Here is a 10,644-nt window from a genome sequence, read left to right as displayed (position 1 = left end):
GGGGGTACAGTGATGTAATGAGAAGCTCACTGATGTAAGGAGGGGCACATTGATGTTACGGGGGGCTCACTGATGTAAGGAGGGGAACAATGATGTAACAAGGGCTCACTAATAAAAACATGGCGGGAGTTTCCACATGGCAACACACATGGTAACACACATGGTAACACACATGGTAACACATGAATAGGTGTAAATGGGTACAGAGAGTTTCCCTTTTAGAAACACACTAAACTGCAGCTTGTAGATGTGAACCCGCCCCAAAAGAAAGAATTGGATTTCTACTTAAATTGCATTTTCATGCAGCAAAATACATGAGTTTCTATGTAAATGGACAAGGCTGAATGGGCTAGAAGGTGGCTGTATCTCCTCCTGACTGCCTGCAAACCTCTGAAAAGTGATCCACCCCAGATCACATTTGGAAGGGGGGGGGGTGTGGTTACCACGTTTGCCCAATGTGAAAGAGGCCTAAGGCAATGCTCCTATGTTGCAGAATGTCTCCATGCATGGCAAAGCTTGGTAGTGTCTTCCAATTCCTTACATGTTTTGGGTGCATTGGCAGCCCAATATTTTCAATAGGTTAATGTGCAATTGATGCACCGCAAAATATAACTGGGCCCTCTAACATGGAATTTTTGGCCCCAGCAAATTTTGAGTATCCAAAAACATGATAGGAGGTTCTTAGAACATTATCTGTCCTGATACATTTCATGGTGATTACATGAAGGTGACTAGGTTCCCTGTGTGGCTGTAAATATTTTGGGTCCCTAGAGCTTATGGAATAGCTAAGGCAATGCATTTGATTTTTATGATTTCTGACTATTGATCTGCTTTAAGCCCAGGTGTAAAATCTAATAGCTGGATAGTTACACAGCAAGGTACAGATTGGCGTAGGATGGGGCACAACATGTTCCCATAGCTATGCCTTGTACCTGGAGAAGTGGGAACCATCAAAGGTAAAGTAGTTATTCCTAAGTATGTATTCAAACATTTCAAGGACAAACATTGAATTTAGTCTGATCATTACTTCTCTCCTGCAAGAACATACTGACCACACCCAGGTCCTTACTGTGTGGTAAGCTACTGTACAAAGCTTCTACGTCTAGGGCCACTAATACAGTATTAGCAGGGACTTGCATATCTTCGATTGTTTTCAACAAATCCATAGTGTCTTTGGTATACGATGGTAGACTGGTGACATGTGGTCTTAAATGCATGTCCACAAGAGTGCTTGCATTTTCTGTGAGCCCACCACACCCCGATATGATGGGCCTACCTGGGGGTTTTGTTAGGTTTTTATGCACCTTCAGGAGGTCATAGAAAGTGGGGAGACGTGGCCACTGAATGTTCAAAAATTCCTAATACTCTCGGGGATAATATTCTTTAGTAGGACATCATTAATAATATTGTAATAGGTTATAATCAGTCTGTTTACTATGCTTCGGTTTGTGAATGAACTGAAAGTTCTGTAAAGAGCTCTTCTTGTCCATTCATTCTGTGCAGATGAGGCTCAATCTCCTTTCTCTGTCTCAAAGGTGGAACATCAGAGGTTTGTTTAGACCCCTGATATCTCACCAATGGGGCTCCTAACAAAATTAAAAAAAAACCTGACAAGTTAAATAAAGATGTCACCTTAAAGATTATATTATTTTACAATATTATTATTGCATGTTACTTGTTCAGGATTTCTTCTGTATGTTTAAGAGGCTATATAGAAGACATATATTTAAACTATAATATTGTATCTTTGTACTAAACATCCATAATAACTACAGTCAGGTCCATAAATATTGGGACATCGACACAATTCTGCTCATTGTAATTGGGATAATGAAGGAATAACACACACCTGGCTATGGAACAGCTGAGAAGCCAATTGTCCCATTACTTTTGGTCCCTTAACAAGTGGGAGGCACATATGGAAACTGTTGTAATTCCTACATCGTTCACCTGATTTGGATGTAAATACCCTCAAATTACAGTCTGCAGTTAAAGCACATCTTGTTCATTTCATTTCAAATCCATTGTGGTGGTGTATAGAGCCAAAAATGTGAGAATTGTGTCGATGTCCCAATATTTATGGACCTGACTGTATATAGCTACACTATAATAAGTAGATATCTAAGAGAGTAAAAAAAATAATAAAATACCAGAAATAAAAAACTATCGACACCAGTGGCGGAACTACAAGGGTCACAAAGGTTGCATTTGTAACCAGGCCCTTGTGTTCTTCTACCATGGAGGGGCTCCAAGACAGCAAGAAGGGGGCCCGCTGTAGATCATATGAAAGGGTCCTGTTGCGGAACCATAAAATAAGGGACCTGCAACAGAAGTAAAGGGCCCCGGGATCAGTGAGAAGGGCCCCGGGTTTGGAAAGAAGTGTCTCGGCTCAGAGGGAAGGGCCCCAGCCAAGGGTCAGGGAGTCCCTTCATGGTTTCTTGCACCGGGGCCATGAAGGTTCTAGTTATGCCTCATCCCGTGTCCTTAGTGTTCTCATTTGAGTTTCAGTTGGACCATGACTGTTTGTTTCACTTGTTTAGAGGTATAAAAAGGTATTAAAGGTTGGTAGTTGTTTGCCTCACCCCTCATGTTAATGGCGAGGAATAATTTATGGTATGTCCTACTTACGTCATTGTTGAGCCATGAGTGATGACTGAGCTTGTTGCTGATTTCACGGTAAAAGCATATTACTGATGTGAATGTACAATATATATGTAAAGTGCTGTGTAAATTGATGGCGCTATATAAGTGCCTATAATAAATAAAAATAAATGATTAAAGATACGATGTTGTTTCATACACTGTATACATTTATTATGTAGTAAAGACAAATCAGTTATATGTTGCGGTCATTTCTATTGCCAGACTTTATGATGTAAGCGTTATGATTCGGTGGCCCCCAGGGTTCTCATCCATACAAGGCGAGGGGTTCTCTGACCCTTTTCAAAAAACGCACTGGCTGAAAATGCACAAATGTGAACCACATTCATAAGAAATCATGTTAGATGGACCATAGTGCGTTTCTGCAAACTGGAAAACGCACTGAAATCCGCAATAAATGTGAACCTAGGGTAAACTGGTCCCTGGTGATCCTGCCATGAAGTTCTTGGTTAGGCTACTTGTAGGGAGATAATGCCCTGTCCCGTCTCCCTATGGCTTTCCTGCATTACCACCCCCCCCACCCTGAGAAATACCAGGCAGTCATTGTACACCTAGACAGGAATTAGGTGCAAAAAAGCTGCAGGAGATCATCAGCACTGAGATGTAACAAAGTATTAAAAAAGATTTTATATATAAAAAAACCTGTTTATGATACACAGTGTGCAGAGCCAACTACATGTCACTAAGTTAGGTTTTACCTCAAATTTAAGTTTGAAATAAAAAAGGAAAGCAAATAAATACAATTGTGGCAAGTTTTGAAGGTCACAAAATGCTCTGTTTTTGGAGATCCCATCATCTTTAGTTATTATTTATTCCTATATCTGCCCCATGGAGAGACATAAGAATCATGTGAACATTAAGGCTCCATTCACACTTAGGTGTTTCAAATTGCAGCATAATCACAAACAAAATCGCGGGACGACCAAAAAAGGTTCCGGAAACAGTTTAGTGCATCCCGCGATTTTCTTTGCGCAATCGCAGCACATTTTACACTGCGAAAAACGTGTTTTCAGGTGCCATTGAAATAAATGGCACCTGATCAGCGGAATGCATGTTTTCACATTTTCACAGCACCAGGGCCGCTTAATAGCATCACTGGCTTCTGGGCAAAGTAATGCACTGGGGCCCCTACCAGCCTGCCCCAATTTACACTCCTGTTCTCAAGAATTAAAGCAGAGGGGCAGCCTCTGGAATGACAGCGGTCACTGGAAAATATATAATTAACGTGGGAATTTCTCCCATTTCATAGAGTGCAGCAACAGCCCTGAAGAAGAGAGAGTATTTTCTCATGAAACCGTTGGCTCATCATTACTCTCAATAAATGCCTCTTAATCTACCATCAAAAGTGCATTCTTGCGGACATCAGACTCCTTTTCTATTATCCCAAGTATACCTCAAGGCCGTCCCATAAAGGCAGAAGCTCAAACTAAGAGAGTTTACCATCAATATCCATCATTGGGTACAACTGACTGGAGGGACATCTCCCTACCTACCCATGCAACCACCCACCTACGACCCATGACTGATGCAGTCAGTCCAGTGCAGTCTTCAGCACAATATCCACCATTGGGTACAACTGACTGGAGGGACATCTCCCTACCCACCCACGCAACCACCCACCTACGACCAGTGACCGACGCAGTCAGTCCAGTGCAGTCTTCAGCACAATATCCACCATTGGGTACAACTGACTGGAGGGACATCTCCCTACCCACCCACACAACCACCCACCTATGAGCAGTGACTGATGCAGTCAGTCCAGTGCAGTCTTCAGCACAATATCCACCATTGGGTACAACTGACTGGAGGGACATCTCCCTACCCACCCACGCAACCACCCACCTACGACCAGTGACCAACGCAGTCAGTCCAGTGCAGTTTTCAGCACAATATCACCATTGGGTACAACTGGCTGGAGGGACATCTCCCTATCCACCTATGACCAGTGACTGATGCAGTCAGTCCAGTGCAGTCTTCAGCACAATATCCACCATTGGGTACAACTGACTGGAGGGACATCTCTCTATCGACCCATGCAACCACCCACCTACCACTAGTGACTCATGCAGTCAGTCCAGTGCAGTCTTCAGCACAATATCCACCATTGTGTACAATTGACTAAAGGAACATCTCCCTACCCACCCACGCAACCACCCACCTATGACCCGTGACTGATGCAGTCAGTCCAGCCCAGTCTTCAGCACAATATCCACCGTTGGGTAAAACTGACAGGAAGGACATCTCCCTTCCCACCCACACAACCACCCACCTACGACACGTGACTGATCCAGTCAGTCCAGTCAAATCAAAGACTAACCAACACAAAGGGCACAGTACAGGAAGGGGGTGGGGGCAGAAGGGCTCAGTACGGGGGGGGTTGATCAGGAGGGCACAGTACTGGGATCAGGAGAGCACAATACAGGTGCTACACAGCGGCATGGATGCGCAAAATCACATAAATATACATGATTTGCGCTCCTGTGGTTTTCACGCCCCTCCCAGATAGTGTCAGATTGCCTGTCAGTACACCAGTCATCACATTTAACCCCTTGATTGCCATGAACACGCTCATACACAATAAACCTCCATTACTAGTATAGTGTCTGAACGGATCAATATCTTTGATCAGATCAGCACTATACCAGCGTTCACATTAGTATAGTGTCCCCAAAAATAAAGTATTAGCGGGATCATCCCCGTCACCTGCCAGCACCTGTGTTTAGCCTCTACGCTTACCCCCCCTTCTCCCCCAGCAAGTGCAGTGTCAGTAGGTCGCTGTCACTTGATACATTGCACAAAAAATCGCAGTGTTTGCAGAATCATGCCTGATCCCTGCTAGCACTTGACGGTAAATTTTGATGACTCTCAGATACAGCAAAGTGCCAGTACTAGTGCCACGCTACCTTTTGGTGAACTGGCGAGTACCAGCGGCCTAGTACATCCTGGTCTTTCACATACTAGCACTGCAGTATCACTTGGTGACGTGGTGAGTCCCATAAGTGCAGTACAAGCTGGTGAGATGGTGAGCACATGTATTGTCCCACAACCACCGAGAATTCGCACACAGGCCCATAGAGCCCCTAGTGTCCTTCCGGATGTGCTTGCAATCCCGATAGGCAGCCGACAAATTCTGCAGCTCCCATTGTTCCCCCATTCACTGCCCAACCCGGAATTCAGGTGAAAACAGCAAATTTAACTCCTCCCTTTTATTTTATAGAGCTGTTTTTCACAGAATATCTGTATGCATTGATTGTGGATCAAAGTAATTTATATGCACAACAATTTATCGCCGCCAACACGAATTCCAACCTTGCCAGACCATTCGCATGAAAACCCATTACAGTTTCTGAATTTAAATTTTTTTGGACCTAACCCTCAACATGGGCATTACTAAAAAAATGAATTGTGGTTGTATTGGTCCACAGACCCGATTCATTGTATGCCGTGTTCTCTGCTGCCATGGCCAGGCATAGATATGAGAGTATAATGTGTTTTATGCATTTCAACGACAATACACTCTGTCATCCTCGGGGTGACCCTGAATTTGATCGGCTCCACAAAATTCAGCCCCTCGTAAATCACTTTAACCAAAAATTTGCAGATATCTATACTCCCCAGCAAAACATCTGCGTTGATGAGTCCCTCATTCATTTTTCTGTCCGCCTTGCATTCAAACAATTTTTCCCCAGCAAGCGTGCCAGATATGGGGTCAAGATGTAGAAGACCTGTGAGAGGACAACAGGCTATACTTATAAGTTTCGGATTTATGAGGGAAAAGATAGTCATGTGGAGCCCCCCGGATGCCCAGACTACATGGGGAGTAGTGGCAGGATAGTTTGGGACTTGGTGTCATCATTTTTCCATATGGGGTACCACTTATACTTGGACAATTTTTATTCAAACATGCCACTATTTAGACATTTGTACAATCTTGGAACTGGCGCTTGTGGCAAAGTGCGACCTAATGTGTGCCCACCATTAGAAGTGGGTGGATGCAGGGCGTTATATTCTAATGGTGAGCATACCACACACTTTTTCTGGCAGATTCTATTTTTTTCATTCAGCCCACAGGCTGCATACAAGAAAAAATAACATAACATATACATCCAACAATGACCAGTCTCTACAGTGTAAGAAATCAGAAGCTACGAGCATTTCACCACTCATATGACAATGCCCATTGAAGTTATAGGGGATATTTGCAGTCACTGTGAAAGCATTAAAAGTGATAAATAAAAAAATGAAAGGGACAGTGTAAAAATAATTTAAAAAATAAAAATAACGTAAAAATAAAAAGCACCCTTCCCCCCCCACCCCCGGCGTTAACCCTGTGCTGGTATGTAAGCGGTTGCACCAAGCATGTGAGGTATCGCCGTGATCGTCATTTCAAGGGCAGTAATTATAACACTAGACCATCTCTGTAAATCTAAAATGGTAGCTTGTAAAGGTTTTCAAAACGTTGCCTATGGATATTAAAAACGTAAACAGTTTGTCGCCATTGTACGGGGCATGCGCTATTTTAAAGCATGTCATGTTTGGTATCTATTTACTCGGCATACCATCATCTTTTATATTTTACCAAATAATTGGCCAATATATTGTGTTTTTGTGCATTAAAAGTAAAAAAAGTTTTTTTTAATTGCGTTTGAAAAATCACTGTGCCAGTATTATGTGACATAAAAGATTGCAGCACCCACCATTTTATTGTGTTAGCTTTAAAAAATGTATAATGTTTGGAAGTTTAAATTAATTTCCAACTAAAAATACTGATTTTTTTTATGTGTCAGAAAGTGTCAGAAAAGGCTTGGTCTTCAGGTGGTTAGAAGAGTGAATGATGTGTGGCATAAACTCCGAATGCTGGGCATAAAACGCCCCCACCCCCCAAAACGACCCCTTTTTGAAAATTAGACACCCCAAACTATTTACTAAGAGGCATGTTGAATCAAATGAATAATTTATTTTTTTACAAGTTTTTGGAAAATTAAAATTGTTTTTTTTTTTTACACAGAATTGTCAATTAAATGATTTATTGCTCACACATGCCATGGGTATATGTGGAATTACTCCCCAAAATACATTCTGCTTCTTCTCCCGTGTATGGGGGTACCACATGTGAGAGACGTTTTGGCAGTCTAGCCAAGTACAGGACCCCAAAATCCAATAAGCACCTTCAGGCTTTTAAAGGGCTTTATTTCCTAATTACACTTTCTGACTACCGATCACAGTTTCGGAGGCCCTGAAATGCCAGGATAGCCACAAACCCCCCCCCCCCCTCAAATGACCCCTTTTTGGAAAGTAGACACCCCAAGGAATTTGATAAGCATGGTGAGTATTTTGCAGATCTCGTTTGTTTACACAAGTTTTTGGAAAATGAAGAAAGAAAACAAAAACATATTTTTTCTTTTCTTTTTTTATATTTCAAAACCTTGTGAGAAAAAATGAGATCTGCAAAATACTCACCATGCCTCTTTTTAAATTCCTTGGGGTATCTACTTTCCAAAAAGTGGTCATTTGGGGGGATTTGGTGCTATCCTGGCATTTCAGGCCCCTGAAACTGTGATAGGTATTGAGGAAGTGAAATGAGGAAGTTATGCATCTTCAGGCTTTCAAAGTGGTCATTGAATTTCAGGCTTTCGTATGTGGCTAGGCTCCCAAAAAGTCTCACACATGTGGTACCCCCATACTCGGTAGATGTAGCAGAATATATTTTGGGGTGTAATTCCACATATACCCATGGCTTGTGCGAGAAATATATAATTTAAATGACAACTTTGTGTAAAAAAAAAATGTCATTTTCACGAAACTTGTGGAAAAAAATAAATCTTCCATGGACTCAATATGCCTCTCAGTAGATAGCTTAGGGTGTCTACTTTCCGAAAAGGGGTAATTTGGGGGTATTTATACTGTCCTGGTATTTTAGCACCTCATGAAATATGATGGGCAGTCAGAGAGTAAAAGCTGTGTAAATTCCATTATCTATCCCATAGTTTGTAGACGCTATAACTTTCACACAAAGCAATCAATATACACTTATTGGGATTTTTTAACCAAAAACATGTAGCGGAATACATTTCGGCCTACATTTCTGAAGAAATTTTAGGATATTTTGTGGATATTTTTTATGACTAACTTTGTTATTTGTACCAATGTGTACCATTACAGCCGGGTCCTCCCCATCCCCACCCAACAATCTGTTCACCTGATCCGCAATATGCCAAAGCCCCCCGGTAAACAACATAGTGTTCGGCGATCAAGGTCTTTGTGACAGATTGCCCTATCTGTCCTTCTAGCAGGGCCCTCGAACCCCTCGTGTATTGTCTTGTTAATGTATTGTCTCATATTCTGTCCCCCACTATAATGTACAGCGCTGAGCTTTTGGCGCTATATAAATACTGTATAATAATAATAATAAGAATGATAATAATTGGTCCCCTACCGCCAGTATCTGCCTTGGCTTGCCTGTATCCTGGCCCTTCTCCTTACTGGTGCAGTCATTTCTCTAGCACCTAGGGGAGGGAGACCGCTCCAGCCGTGCCACCCCTAAGCTGATATCCCCAACCTCATATAACTTGGGATATTTATTGGGATGTACCAACTCAGGTCTGGCCTCTCTAAGGCTCTTCCTCTACCCTCCTTCACTGTCACCCAGCTGCCTACTTCTGGCTCCTGTAACTTCATATCTCCTCCCCCGTCTATACTGGCCCCCTCCAGTACCCACTGGGTAATGTCCAAGCTCCTTTCCAGGTTGTTGATGCTTCTCAGTGTTGCCACATATATTTTACAGCAGTGCCGCATATTTTCTCAAGAGGGAATTCTTTTTTTTTCTATTAGTGTTTACAGACCTAACGTCAGATTCCCAGCTAATGAGAAGCCATTTTATAACACAGATCCAAGACATGTGGAAGGAGATTTTATAACCCTCAAGAGCTATTTAACATGAATTGTACCTAAGCCCGGGATCACACTGATGTGGTGCGGCATATTGCATGTGATTCGCATCAGAAACGCGCCTCATTCCTGTGCAAATCACATGAGAATTCTTTGTTGTGCAATTTGAGCCGTACATTTTGTATGTCTCAAATCGCACCTCATCCGCACCAAAAAGGTGCAAGACCATTTTTTTGGTGCTCACTAGAATCGGATCACATAGGTATTCACACCCCTTTGATCCGACTCTGCACATCGCACCACATTTTGTGAACCAATTTCGGGGTGTTGTTAACGTAACATACACACCAGCAGCGGTTTGCATGAACTGGGTGTGATTCTTTTTTTTTTTTTTTTTAATAAATATTTATTTATTTTCAAGTCTTATACATGTCATTTCAACATTTCTATTATAATTATCAAAACAGTAATTTATATACTTTATTTAACCATATATATAACTTCCTTTTCTTACCATCCCCCCTCCCAAACTCCCCGTCCCCTCTATCCCCCCACCCCACCCCACCATCTCTCTCCCACCCACGCTCCACTTTCCTTTTTCTCTCATTAACTCCATGTCTTTCTGTTATTCCTAAACCCTATTCTAATTCCACTTCCAGGAATGTTATCTCCTCTTATATTTCACCTTAACTTTATATTCTTCCCAGACTTTCCATTTTTTATTATACAACTCCAAGTTGTCCTCGTACGTGTAATACAATCTTTCTGTCCCGGATAGCTGATTTACTCTACTTATCCAATCCTCCTCAGTTGGCACCTCTCTTTTCTTCCAGAACCTGGGGATCAGACTCTTTGCTGCGGTCAAGTAATGCCATATCCCGGAACTCTTGTATACTTTCGTAGAGAGCTCCGAGATATGGAGGAGGCATAGTTCTGGATCCAATCCTATATTGATGTTAGTAATTTTCCCTATTAAATAAACTATCCTCCGCCAAAACACCTGTATTTCTGAACACTCCCACCACATGTGATACCACGTGCCAACCTCACCACATCCTCTCCAACACATCCGTGACATCTCCATATTCATCTTGT

Source organism: Staurois parvus, unplaced genomic scaffold, assembly GCF_062004578.1.
Source record: "Staurois parvus isolate SC_StPar_1 unplaced genomic scaffold, SC_StPar_1.0 ptg000503l, whole genome shotgun sequence".
NCBI classification, from domain to species: Eukaryota; Metazoa; Chordata; class Amphibia; order Anura; family Ranidae; genus Staurois; species Staurois parvus.
This window is presented reverse-complemented; position numbering follows the sequence as displayed.